Below are 13,545 nucleotides of genomic sequence, written 5' to 3'. Positions count from 1 at the left end.
ATGTTATTTCATTTATATGTTTTCAGCAGACTAACACATCCTTTGTTAGGAATTATCTATTTTCCTGTTTTATCGAAATAAATATTGATATAAAATAAAGAGACAGTCTCCAGAAGTGGAACATTAATATCAATTTAATGAACATCACGCCTAATATTCCTGTCAAAAAATATACACATTGATATTTATGATCTCGATTACGGCGCGGAAATATTTCTAGGAAACCATATCGGATCGGTATACATGTACAGGGTTTCCCACCGAAACTAGGTGTTGTTCTTAATGGAAAATAACATAAAATTTTCCTATTTCAATTAAACATATCGCATACGTTGGCTTTAAGTTTTTTGTTCTACATAAAACTTTTTAATTTATATCGCCAGTATGTATATTCCAGTTTGCAATTGAATTACTGTCGTGTTACGACTATCAAATATAAATGATAGAAAAAACTGCTATACAGGGTGATAATGTCATTAATTTTAAGAGGAGATAGGGAATAATGAGTAGAATATGAATACTCGAATAGAAAATTTTTAAAATACATGTTTACGCTGAAAATAAGTATTTCCAAATCATTATTTTACCCCTTTTCGAACCGCTCACACCTGACCCCTGATCTATAAAGCTTTATCGAGGGTGAATCTTAACTTCCCGTATTCGGTTACTAACCTAGTTTTTACTGTGTTTTTAATAGTGAACGACAAAAAGAGACCTTTTTACTTAGACACAAGAATTAATACAATTTTTTTTTAAATTTTAATTATTAACAAGTATTACTTATTTGTTAATAAAAACGAATGTATAAGATTATTTCGTATTTTTAATATTGTTAACGTTTTATAATTAAATTATGTTCAATTAATTATTCAGTTTGTAGTATGTATACCTTATTGTGACTTCAAAGAGTAGCATGGTTTATACTTATTTAAAATGACAGTACGACTAAAAAGACGTACACTCATCCATCCATAGCACTTTATTAATAAAGCACTTTGGTTTTGAAATCTATTACAGAATTCAAGACGCTGTTTCGCTTCAACGTTCGAACGCTTTGCAGTTCGCTGGCTGACGCGTAGGCCTTCCAAATACGTGGTTAAAATTAATGACATTATGACTGAATCACCCTGTATTCAAATGGCTTCTATAAGGGGTGTTTTTTGGAAAAAGGTCCTGAAATTTCAGGACTGAAAAAGGTCCCTAAATTTAGGGATTGGTAGAATATCAAAAAGTACATTTTATTTCCTGCGAATCATAGGCCTAACATATTTTTGAGGTAAGGGGCGTCAAAAATATTTTTTCTCAAATGTTGATCATGTCTATTTCAAAAAACAGGATAATGATAGTAAATTTGGTTCAGGTAAGTTTCTGAGGGTGCTTAGTGAGTTAGTTTTAAGCGAAAATGGTCATACAAACATGGGACCGTAAGTCGAAGACGCAGGAAGTTGAAATAAAAAAAAATTATTCGTTTATTCTAAAATATCCTCCTCCCATTAGAGTTTGTCTACCTACTTAACTAAGATCCTGTAATGCACAGTTTTGTTTTACATAAAAACAATACTTTTTTGATAAATTAATGACTGAAATTTTACTTTAAAGAATCATATCCTTTATGTATCTCAAAAAAGAGGCTCACAAGGAAAAATCGTCTTATTTTATGATGTTCTGTCAGCTGAATTAATAGTAATAGTCCAAGCGATAGAGCATTCGAGACGTTTGTATTTAAAGTCATCTATTTTGTTGTACAGAAAAATCCCAAATATAATGTAGAATAAGAATCCGCGTTTGCTTATTCCAAAAAACCAATGCTAAATTCAGGGCAACAACAAACATAAAAAAAGAACGAAAAATGATTCGTTTTTCGACATATTTTTCCCTGTAACATTGAAAGTAAACCCTAAATAAAAAATGTCATTCTTTATTTTTTGTTTATTTGACGATTTTCTATAAAGTTGCAACATCTGAGAATCAAAAAAGTTTAATTTTGCATTAAAAATAGGCGAAAAATAGTAGAGTAAATATTTATAAATATTGGTAAAACTTTGTGAACAAATAGTAAAACATATGTCAATTCTACCCTAAAAATTTTGCAACGATCGATCGCGTGGTTTTCGATTGAAAGGATTGTTAATTAAGAAAATTTCAAAAAGTTTATCGCTTACCGTGGTTTTAAATTAAGGTTTAGAAAGGGCACACAATTTTTTAGAGATACTTGTCATAATAAACAATGATCAAAACTAAAAATACCTATTTTTACACTTTTATAACCATTTAGAATTTTTAAGAAAATTTTCAATATTTTACTCTATAAACAATTATTTATTGCCCAGGGAATTTTCTATGCAATCGACAAAATCTCACACACATAAAAACTACGTCGTCAAATACGACAGCATTCTACTATGTAGATTCTAAGATATAGAAGCGTAAAGTTAATAATAATTTATAGCTTACGTAAACGTGAGATCGAGAAAAAAATATGTTTTTATAACTAACTACAAGTACTTTCAATATCCGTTTAGTGCATTTTCGACAGATAAAAGCTTACTGAAAGAAAAATCAAGAAAGGTACCGTGGTCACTGGAATTTCTCGGCAGAGCGGGAGTAGGGAAACTCGGATTCTTATTCTACATAATATTTGGGATTTTTCTGTACAACAAAATAGATGACTTCAAACTCAAACGCCAATGCCTACATTTACTGCTCTAGCGCCTGGACTATAATATAGTTTTTCAAAAATGAGCCACCCTGTATTGGTGAAAAAACGTATCGTAGATTAAATCTTAATTAAGTATACCATGTTATTTATTATGCTCAACGTTTCACTTTGATCAGGTTCGTTTTTTTAGTCGTAGTAAAGATCCAAAATAAAAGTGAAACGTATTTTCCTAATCGTAGGACTTTTTTTTTATAGATAGTTCAACTTTTGCCTTTATTATTAGAGCTCAATGCAAATAAATTTTTGAATAAATTCCATACAGGTATCTAAAAATATTTCTATATTACAGGCAATAAAATAATATTTTTTATACTAATTGAAGAAGATTTGAGGTATATTTTTCTTATACGTCAGAGGATCATCGTTCCTTGAAAACCCAAACTCAAGTTCCTAAGCTACTTCAGCATTTTTTTTATATTACGTCCCTTTCATTACCTTCCAGTTAAACTTCCACCTGAATTCTCCGGGCCACGACATAAGTTTTTGTAATTAATTTTGAAAACAAACACCGCATAAGCAAATTGTCACGGCGACGCCATTAATTTGGTACGTGAGAGCTCATTATGCGTCTTGCTGCGAGGGAAAATCCTCCTCCTTATCTGAAAGCGAACGCAGTCAAAGAACACTTAATGTGTTAATAGAAGGGAGGGAGATGAGGAATTGGCAGGACCAAGAAAAAACAAGTTTTTTTCAATGAACATTTGCTGATTAATAGGAGTTGATTACTCTTGCAGTTTTTAAAAATTCCAAAGTTTAGTGAGATCTTGATTTGTGTTTAGATTGTTAGCTAGAAGCCAGCCAGCAGCAATCGTGTTAGTTTTTTCTTTAACGTGTAAATTTATAGAATAAGCTTTTTTATAGTGACCTGTAAAATAAACAACATTGGTACGATTTTCGGTAAAACTTTTTATTTAAAGAACAATAAAAACGTAATTTGATATGGTTTCTCCAGAGATATTGTATTATTACTGTAAGGTAATTCTAGTTAAGTTTACTTAGGACAAAAATAAGTTTTCCGAAAACAGTGTCCGTGAGTGCTTCTTTGCGTAGTCTGTGATGTGCTTTCTTTGCACAACTGCATTTATGCAAATGCAAATGTATTTAAACGTACTGTAAAATCTTGAATTCCTACTTACTTTTAGACGAGGCGGTATCTGTTTTGGTTTGGGTAAATCGTATATCCACGGAGATTTTTGGCTTTCAAATATCACTAGAAATGAAAATTTTTCTATGCGCATAAAAACGTGGGCTTAACTTTTGACAGCACAATATGTTAAAAAAATTGGAAAAATGTCATATTTTTCTTCCTATTTAATTATGTATCTTTTTAAGAGTTGATTTTAGGCGAAAATGGAAGAGGAAAAAAATGTTTGTAATTAAATTTTTTACAATACATGACTGGTTACAAATCGAATGAATCATGATTATTATGGTAAAAATCGAAAAAATCACAAAAATGGGGTTAAAAAACAATACTTTTTAGGGAATTTTTTTGGTGTATTTAAATTGGGTGTAGGACCTTTATACTTGGCTCAAGAAAACTTCATGTTATGTAGAATCATCACACCAAATTTCATCAAAATCGGTTCGATAGATTTTGCATAATAATTTTGCAATCCAGATTTTGAAAAAAAAATTGCAAATTTTCAAAATTTTGCACAGCAAAAACCAAGGCCCTTAGATACTTGAAAATTTAATCACATATAGAAGGGCTCTCAGGCTTTCAAACTTTTTTTGAAAAATTCGAATCCGTCAATTAGGAGAGCTCTGGCGCTTGTTTAAACATTGGTCGAATTTTTGTACTTATAAACAATTAGAACTTTGTGAATATTAAATCAAATCAAATTTTTTAAAGCAGGTTTTAAAAGTTCTTGGAAAGACGCTTCTTTAAAAAAAAAAGACAGATCGATTGATCAATTAGTTACGTAGTTATAGCCGTGACGATTGTGACGAAAACAAATATTCTCTTAATACAGGCTGTTAGAAGTTTGACTGCCTTAATTTTAACAGACGATAGAATACATTAAAATAAACAAAAAAACCTTGTTCATTTGGCCAACAACATATTTTAACTATTTAGATTCTCAAACAATTTTATTATATTGGTAGTAAATTTCGTTTTGTTCCGTTTCAAAAGGTCTCCAAAATGCCATGTTGTAAGTTGTAATATCAATGGTTAATAGAAGGTACCTATAATAAATTAAAATTACCTGAATCACACCAAATTCCGCATTGCTGCACTGCACTGCTCGGCAATTTGTCGACCACTTGTCAACGGCTGAGATTTATTGCCCAGTGACCCAATGCAACTGTATTTGTATTTCGTTTGCCCACGCTCGCATTCTTCAACTGGGCGTACACATTTCTACCACCTCCACGTTTAGTTCAACCAGACCTGTATATGGCTATGGCTAAATAAATATGGGAACAAGTTTTTCAAATATTTTAATGCTGCGTCAGCGACCGAACCTGGTACATCCTCTTGGTTCTTTAATTGATATCGAAAAGACTATACTGGAAAGTACTCCATAGTCTACATACTCATTAAATAGAACTGGACCATCCGTCGTGAAAATATTGAAATTTCTGATTGAAACTGCAACAAAAAAACATTTACGCATCAACGTATCGTCACAAAAACGTCATTCCCTCACGCCACCTCTCCACATTAAATACGCAATCCACACAGCACGTTTCCTGCTAGATAATCTCGTTCTGTGTTTCTGTTTATTCTTTATTTGCCCTCTGCGATTGACATTTTTGTCAGTAACACGATATCTTCTCGGCTATAATTTAACGCGTCTGTTGTTCGACGTTATTTTTCAGCTGGCGGAGTATATTGTTTCAAACGGCAACAACGTGACTGCTTATGCTTTTGTGACGGCGGGGTTGAGTACAATTACAGACCGCCCCGAATCGTTGGCTTTAATTGAAATTAAAATTCAGAAATGCGCGTTTGTAAATAAGGGATGTTTATGGTTACAATTTTATCGCAGTCATAATATTGTTCGACTAATGACGGGGGCGGCGGGGCTGACGGCAGGACCGACTTTGGGAGGGGGGCGAGTTTAAAAGAAAAACAGTCAATTGTATCTGTTTTTGACACCAGTGCAAAATTAAAAAATTTCATTAAATTAGTCTTTGTGTTAAAACGATCAATCAAGGCTTATTTTTATTAAACACCGACAAATAAAATATACAGTGTGTCCTGGGATGGGGTACCGTACTCTTGTAAACTGTTTTTATTGTTAATTTCTCGAGAAAAAGTTATTGATAAAAAGTTTTGCTTATCTTGGGAAGCCATGGGCAGTCATCAAATACACAAGGTGTTCCACCTATGAGGAATTCTTCTGTAACTCTGAGACTGTAAAATTTATAAAAAATGGTTTCAATAAAAGTTGCCTGGAATCACGTGGGTCATGTAAAGAAAATAGTTTTAACTTCACAGGGTGTTCCATTTCGCGTGGGCGCTACATAACTTTATTATTTTAAATGTAACACCCTGTATATTATTGCGTTTTTGGAAAGCTTATCGTTTTCGAGATAATGCAGTTTCACAATTTCAGCTCCTCAATGAGGCTGGATAGCGTCTAAAGAGTTAAAAACCTGCAGTTTTCACAGCTCGTTTTGGCATAAATTACTCTATCTTGACATCTGTGAGCAAAACGTGTTGAAAAACTTTTTTTTTCAAACGGAATGACCCATATTAATTGTCATGGGTGAATGCAAAATTGAATGCTCTTTCGACTGATATAAGGTTGTCCATACTTATCTTTAACAGTTTTCCAGAAAAATCAGTCCGAAAAAGTAGCTATGTAACAGCGTCAAGCAGGCCTTGCGAAACCACTTTTTCTTACATTTTATCAGGCCTGGGACTGACAGTGTTAATATTTAGGTACTGGCATGTTTAAATAGTGGTTTGGCAGACAAAAATAAACCACTAACACAAAACGCAAAACGAAACAAACTGAAACTCGGAACACAACAAAGATAAGAATACTTAGACCGTTTATACCGCCATTTTGATTAATACACAAACGAATTCGTTTTTTAAAAGACTGTTCAGTATTGGTCAGCATGTCTGGCGTAATTTCTTGAAATGCTACTGTAATGCGCTGCCACATATCTTCCGCGATAGTTGGTGGTGTAATGTAAACTTTGTTTTTTATAAATCTCCATAAAAAGAAGTCGCAACTTGTCATATCTGGATACCTTGAAGGCCAACTCACTGGTCCCCCGCGCCCAATCCACCTGTTGGGAAGAGTTTCGTGTAAAAATTGACGAACCGCTGCGGTATTATGAGGTGGAGCACCATCATGTTGCATCCAGTCTTCGAAGTGTAGCTAAATGAATACCGCCTAACAAATCTTCTAGAGTGTTTGTTAAAGTTTAAATAAACTACTCCAGTTGGTCAAAAAAGAATGACCCAATGACATGGGTTCCCAAAATTGCCTCCCACACGTTCAAAGACCGTCGATGGCTATGAATTGTCCGGAATTGGTGAGTATTTACTGTGTCATAATAATGGTAATTATGACTAATGACAAAACCATTTTTATGAAAAGTAGCCTCATCGGAGAACATGACCCGTTTAAAAAAATCATTATCTTGATTTAACAACTCAAGTACCCACTGACAAAACTCCAGTCTACGCTGAAAGCTGCTTTTAGGAACTCTTGGTGTAATTGGATGCGATAAAGACGTGCTGTGCTGTGCTTTTGTAAAATCCTATGTATCGACGTTATACAGGGTGTCCGGAAATACCGTTCAAATAATTCTAGGGGTGATTCTACATGTTAAACTATGAAGAAAAGTTCGTATGAACATAGGTCCGCAAATGCGTCATAAGGTTGCTATAGCGATTCAAGTATTGCATCGGGATATAGGTTTTATTTTATATCTCTGGAACCATTTCAGATAGCCATCTGAATTTTGGCATATGAATTGCCTTTAATAGTAGGTACTTTTCAGTGTTTTTACTAAATTATTATTTTAATCAGGGGCGTACCGACAGGGGAGGCCTCGATTTAATTTGTTCACATTTTTATTAAACGTCATATTTTTGCAGTTTTCTTTAGAAATTCTGATTCCGCGGTATAAATGACATAAAAAAGGTATTCTTGTAGAAAACCTGTCAGGCTAGCCGTTTTCGAGAAAATACTCTCCAAAGAAAATAGTGCATGCATGGTCGCCCAATAATAAAAATTTCTACATCAAAGTAGGCTTATGTCGGTGCTAAGTTGAAAATGGAAAAAGGTCAAATTACTGTAGTTACGGTAAACGAATTTGACATAAGGTTTAAAAATAAAGTTTATTCGATTATTATTGTGTTAATAACAGTGTAATTGAAAAAAATCATTGTTCTCGTCTTTCAAAAAATGCCGGAATACTCTTTTGCTGAAATGGCCGACATGCACTTCATGTATGGCAAAGCAAACGGTTGTGCTTTGGAAGCTCGGAGGTTGTACCAAGAAACTTTTCCAAATCGCCAGCTTCCTTCTGATAAACTGTTCAGCAGTTTACATCAGAGATTAAGAGAAACTGGTAATTTTACGCCAAATAAGAGAGATTGTGGACGAAACCGTACTACCCGAACGGCGCAGACAGAGGAAATTGTTCTACAACAGATTGAAGCTAATCCAGGTAGTAGCACCAGAAGAATTTCAGTACAAACGAATATTCCCAAAAGTGTTGTATGGGAAATTTTACACGAGGAACTTTTGTATCCATACCATTTGCAAAGAATTCAAGCGCTAAAACCTCGGGATTTTTTGCCTAGAGTGGAGTTTTGTCAGTGGATGCAGATGAAATGCCATCAGGACCGTCATTTCCTCGATAAAGTCTTGTTTACAGACGAGGCAGGATTTACGCGTGAAGGAGTGGTAAATTTTCATAACAATCATATTTGGTCAGATGAAAATCCTCACGCGATTTTCGAAGCTCGATTCCAAGATAAGTTTTCCATTAATGTTTGGGCAGGTATTATAGGAAATAGGTTACTAGGACCATATGTTATGCCGCATCGTTTAGATGGGCCCGCATACTTACATTTTCTACAAAACACTTTACCAGTTTTGCTCGAAGATTTGCCTTATGGATTAAGATTAGAAACATTTTTTATGCACGATGGGGCTCCAGCCCACTTCAGTTTATTAGTTCGACAATATCTAAATCAGACTTATCCAGATCGGTGGATTGGACGAGGTGGACCCGTAGCTTGGCCTCCCCGTTCGCCGGATCTTAATCCGTTAGACTATTTTCTATGGGGTTATTTAAAACACTTAGTTTATTCAGTGCCTGTTGACAGTGTACAACAACTGGAACAAAGAGTCATTCATTGTTGCCAAGAAATACGGAATATGCAAGGTGTTTTTCAACGAGTTAAACGTTCAATGAGAAATCGTTTAGCCAGTTGCATTGAAATGAATGGACATCACTTCCAACACTTGCTGTAACTAAAGAAGTAACATTCAGGTTTAATAATAAGTCACTAGTATTATTTGTTTCTGTATTGTTCCCCTTTTTTTTTTTAATTATAAATCTGTTTTCCATTTACCGTTTCTTTTTTATCACTATTTAACAATACCTGACAGGTTTTCTACAAGAATACCTTTTTTATGTCATTTATACCGCGGAATCAGAATTTCTAAAGAAAACTGCAAAAATATGACGTTTAATAAAAATGTGAACAAATTAAATCGAGGCCTCCCCTGTCGGTACGCCCCTGATTAAAATAATAATTTAGTAAAAACACTGAAAAGTACCTACTATTAAAGGCAATTCATATGCCAAAATTCAGATGGCTATCTGAAACGGTTCCAGAGATATAAAATAAAACCTATATCCCGGTGCAATCTTTGAATCGCCATAGCAACCTTATGACGCATTTGCGGACCTATGTTCGTATGAACTTTTCTTCATAGTTTAACATGTAGAATCACCCCTAGAATTATTCGAACGGTATTTCCGGACACCCTGTATAATACAATTACAAGGCCATCTTGACGCTGTTACATAGCTACTTTTTCGGACTTTAGAAAATAATCTGATTTTTCTGGAAAGCTGTTAGAGATAAGTATGGACAACTTGTGAAAATGTGAAATTTTCCCTAAGTAAAGTTTCTTTGATTTTTGTTTTCCTTAAAAACTGTATTTAACAAAGTTGTAAGAGCAGATTGAATAAGTATACCCTACACACATTTATGGCTATTTGGCAAGCATCTTTTGTGGACAAGAATATCTTGATTCCAAATTCCGTCATATATCACGTTGTCGCTTGCAATATAGTCATTGATATGTTGTTTATTTTAATCCGTTGTGTTATATAGTTGTTTTGTTTGTTTCAGTTTTATACACTGTTATTAAAAACCTTTTTTAAGAATTTCTGGTGTTTTCTTGTTCTCTTTAAATGAAGTGACCCGTTGAGTGAGAGTGTACCACCCTGTATGACTTACCCATGAATTAAACGCTAAGTAAAGGAACTGAAATTCATTCTCTGAACGTACAAAGTAACGATGGATAAGAAAAAGTTCACCAAGTTACAATAATAAGCCCACCTAAAATTCATTCTTTGAACGATGGACAAAGCAAAGTTATAATAATAATAAGCTCAGATCACTCTGATATATTTGATAAATAATATGAGATTTTTTATAACATACAAAATAGAGTTTATTAATTATCGTCCTGTGTGAAACGAGACGCATTTTATGAACCCTCCAAAAGAAAGTGCGCCGTTTTTGGGACGAACAAAACGAAGATTTTGTTGTGCAAATGCAGGAATTTAAATTGCGCCTACATTTGCCTCCCTCGCGCTTTGTACAATTACTAAAACATTTTAATGCAACTTTGCGTCCCTTTCTACACAGAATTTTCCCTCGTAAACGACTGACCACAATTACTTCGCTTTATAACTGTTAGTTTAATAATTTTAGTGGGTGAGCGTGGTGGAAGAATTTCTATAATGTACTTTAAAAGCGAATTAATTTGTACAAGGCGTTTTTATATTAAAAGACTTCATGTCAGGTGCTTCACTTTCGAGATGCAAGCGTAAAAAAAATTAATTAAAAACTTAAAACTTCGCAAAATGGTGGCAGATGCACGTTGTGCTTCATCAATTAATCGGAAAAGGTACAACAGATGTGTTTTAAAATTAGTCAATTTAATTGTAGTTTTTTTTTTAATTTTTGCTGGTTTTCATTATGAATAGTAAGTACCAGTTGTCTATCAGTGACAAATATCAGTAAAGTGTTTTAAAAACCACAGCTTTATAGGTACCTTGTGGAAGAAAAATATACAGGGTGTTTCACCTACGAACCGACACAGGGCAGGTGCATGTAGGGAAACCCAAAATGTGGCGATTTAACGCAACTTACCTTCATACTAAACTGAGACGTTATAGGCTTTAGAGTAGGGTTTCAAATTTCGAAAAAAATCATCGTCATGAATCGTCAAGTTTGACATTTAAATTCATAGCCAACTTTTGAATTTTCGATGATTTTCAATAACACAGCTACATTAAGTGTTATTAGTTATTCGAGTTTTTGTTGAAAACGACAAAGTTCCGGCAACGGGTTAAAAGATTCTGTCAGATTTTAATGGTTCATCATCCCTTATCAACCCTTTAAAATGCTTCAATTGAACTCTACTTTCAGTCTATTAATGCTCTTGGTACACTCAAATCGTGTATCGAATTTGGTTTTTCTAAGTTCAAGTATAATTGAGATATTGATTTTGTAACAGTTAGTTCTCGGAACGGATGGGCCAACTCAGTCAACAATAATTATTGAAAAGTTAAGGGTCTTCGAGTAGGTTTAGCGTCGCCATAGAGTCGTTGAAAAACTGGTGCCTCTTGTCACCGGGAGTAATAAATTTGCAAAGCTCGACCATCGCAGTCCTTCGGAGAAGGCCTCTTGAAATTTAGCAGTGATTTTGAAGTAGACTTAATTTATTTTATTAAAAAAGTAAAAAAATTCAAAAAAATCTTATTTTTTGCTTTCTTTAAAATAGTTTATTAACAATTTTTTGTATAAAATTTTCCATTTACATTTTTTAAATAAGCCATTTCGATGAGAAATTCAATTCTCTACAAAATTTTTCCTATGAACTATACCGAAATTTTGCTTCGTTTTCGTGCTATATTTAAAAAACTGCAAAAGGGCATTTTCACCCCTATCTTCAATTTCAACCCTCTAATTTAATAGCATCCCGCAGTTTTCTCATTTTTAATGATCCTTCGAACAAGTCATGTGGTGAAAATCCTTGATGTATCATTTCCTTTCTTTTTTGCAAAAAAATGAGAATAAAAACGTATAAGGGTAAACGCGACGAAAATCGAAAAATTGGCTAAGTTTGAGCGGCCATATATCAGTCAATTTTCATCCAAAAATACTTTACAACCTCTTGTTTTGAAGGAAATGTTATCTATTTTTTTTCTATGAAGCAATGCCTATACCTATCTTTACTCAAAAAAAAACTAGAGGCAAAAAAGTAAAAAAAATAAAAAAATCGAATTTTTTGCTTTTTTTCAAATTGTTTATTAACGATTTTTTGCATAAAATTTTCCTTTTAAATTTTTTAAATAAGCCATTTCGATGGGAAATTCAATTCTCTAAATAATTTTTCCTATGAACTATAGCGAAATTTTGCTTCGTTTTCGAGCTACAATTAAAAAACTGAAAGGGGTGCATTTTCACCCCTATCTCCAATTTCCACCCTCTAATTTAATAGCATTCCGCGATTTTTTCATCTAAAATAACCATTTGAACGATTCATATAATAAAATATCTTGAAGGTCATAGTTGCTTTTAAAATCATCTATTCAATAGCCTACTTGTAGAATATAATTTTCTGAATTAACAACGCACAAATATGGCTAAACGGAAGTAAAAAATATGAAAAAAAAATGATTAGCTGAAATATATGATTATCTCCAACTGTCTCTGAAATAGGTGGGTTTAGGTTCTTTATTTTCCTACTACTTTTCTACTTTCTATACAGTGACAAACAGTTTAACAAAACAAGCACAATAAGTTGTTCAAAATTATAATAATTTTCTTACACACAATAAAAAAACAGTCTGCAGACAAATCTCCAACCGGCTTGACCGTCAGCAAACGGTTTGGTGGCAGTTTGAAATTCCTGCATGAACACCAATTCCCAGTCAGAGTTTGGTATTTGTTTTGCAGAAACGGTATTTTCTTAACATGCACGCTCCGGAAATTTTTGCAGAAACAAACTTAATAATGCACGCTTATACCATTCACAGCCAAACCGCTATGCGTGCACAGTGATGGCTGTTTTACTTAACACGATCCGTTAATAGTTCGCGATTGCGCATTAATCAATGTGACAATATATCATTTAAGTGAATAAATTTATTTCTTAGAACTAAGTGTTTGTGCTTAAAATTAGCCACATGACATGTTTCAATAATTAAATTAGGTACAACAATTCAGAATTATAATTGATGCTTATGCTGAGATAAGGGTGACTCAATTGAAGTCTATTTTACATTTTCCAAATTACATCCGACTATTCTGAAACTGAAGAAACAGTTTGCTGAAACACATATGAATAATTTGAAATTCAAATCGTGCTTTCTAATCTGAAATACAATGGGTTTCTGGAATACCCACATGCGGAAAAACTCATGACTCACAACTAACGGAATCGATATATTTGCAAAGGTCTTCTAGGTTGTACCCATGATGATAACGCGTAATCTTCTTGGGAACCCTAGCACTTGCATGTGGTATTTATAATGTTTATATGAATAAAGATTAGCGGGATTATCCTATCGAAGATTTTCGGTTAAAGCCAGAGGAT

Source organism: Anoplophora glabripennis, unplaced genomic scaffold, assembly GCF_000390285.2.
Source record: "Anoplophora glabripennis isolate ALB-LARVAE unplaced genomic scaffold, Agla_2.0 scaffold461, whole genome shotgun sequence".
Lineage (NCBI taxonomy): Eukaryota > Metazoa > Arthropoda > Insecta > Coleoptera > Cerambycidae > Anoplophora > Anoplophora glabripennis.
This window is presented reverse-complemented; position numbering follows the sequence as displayed.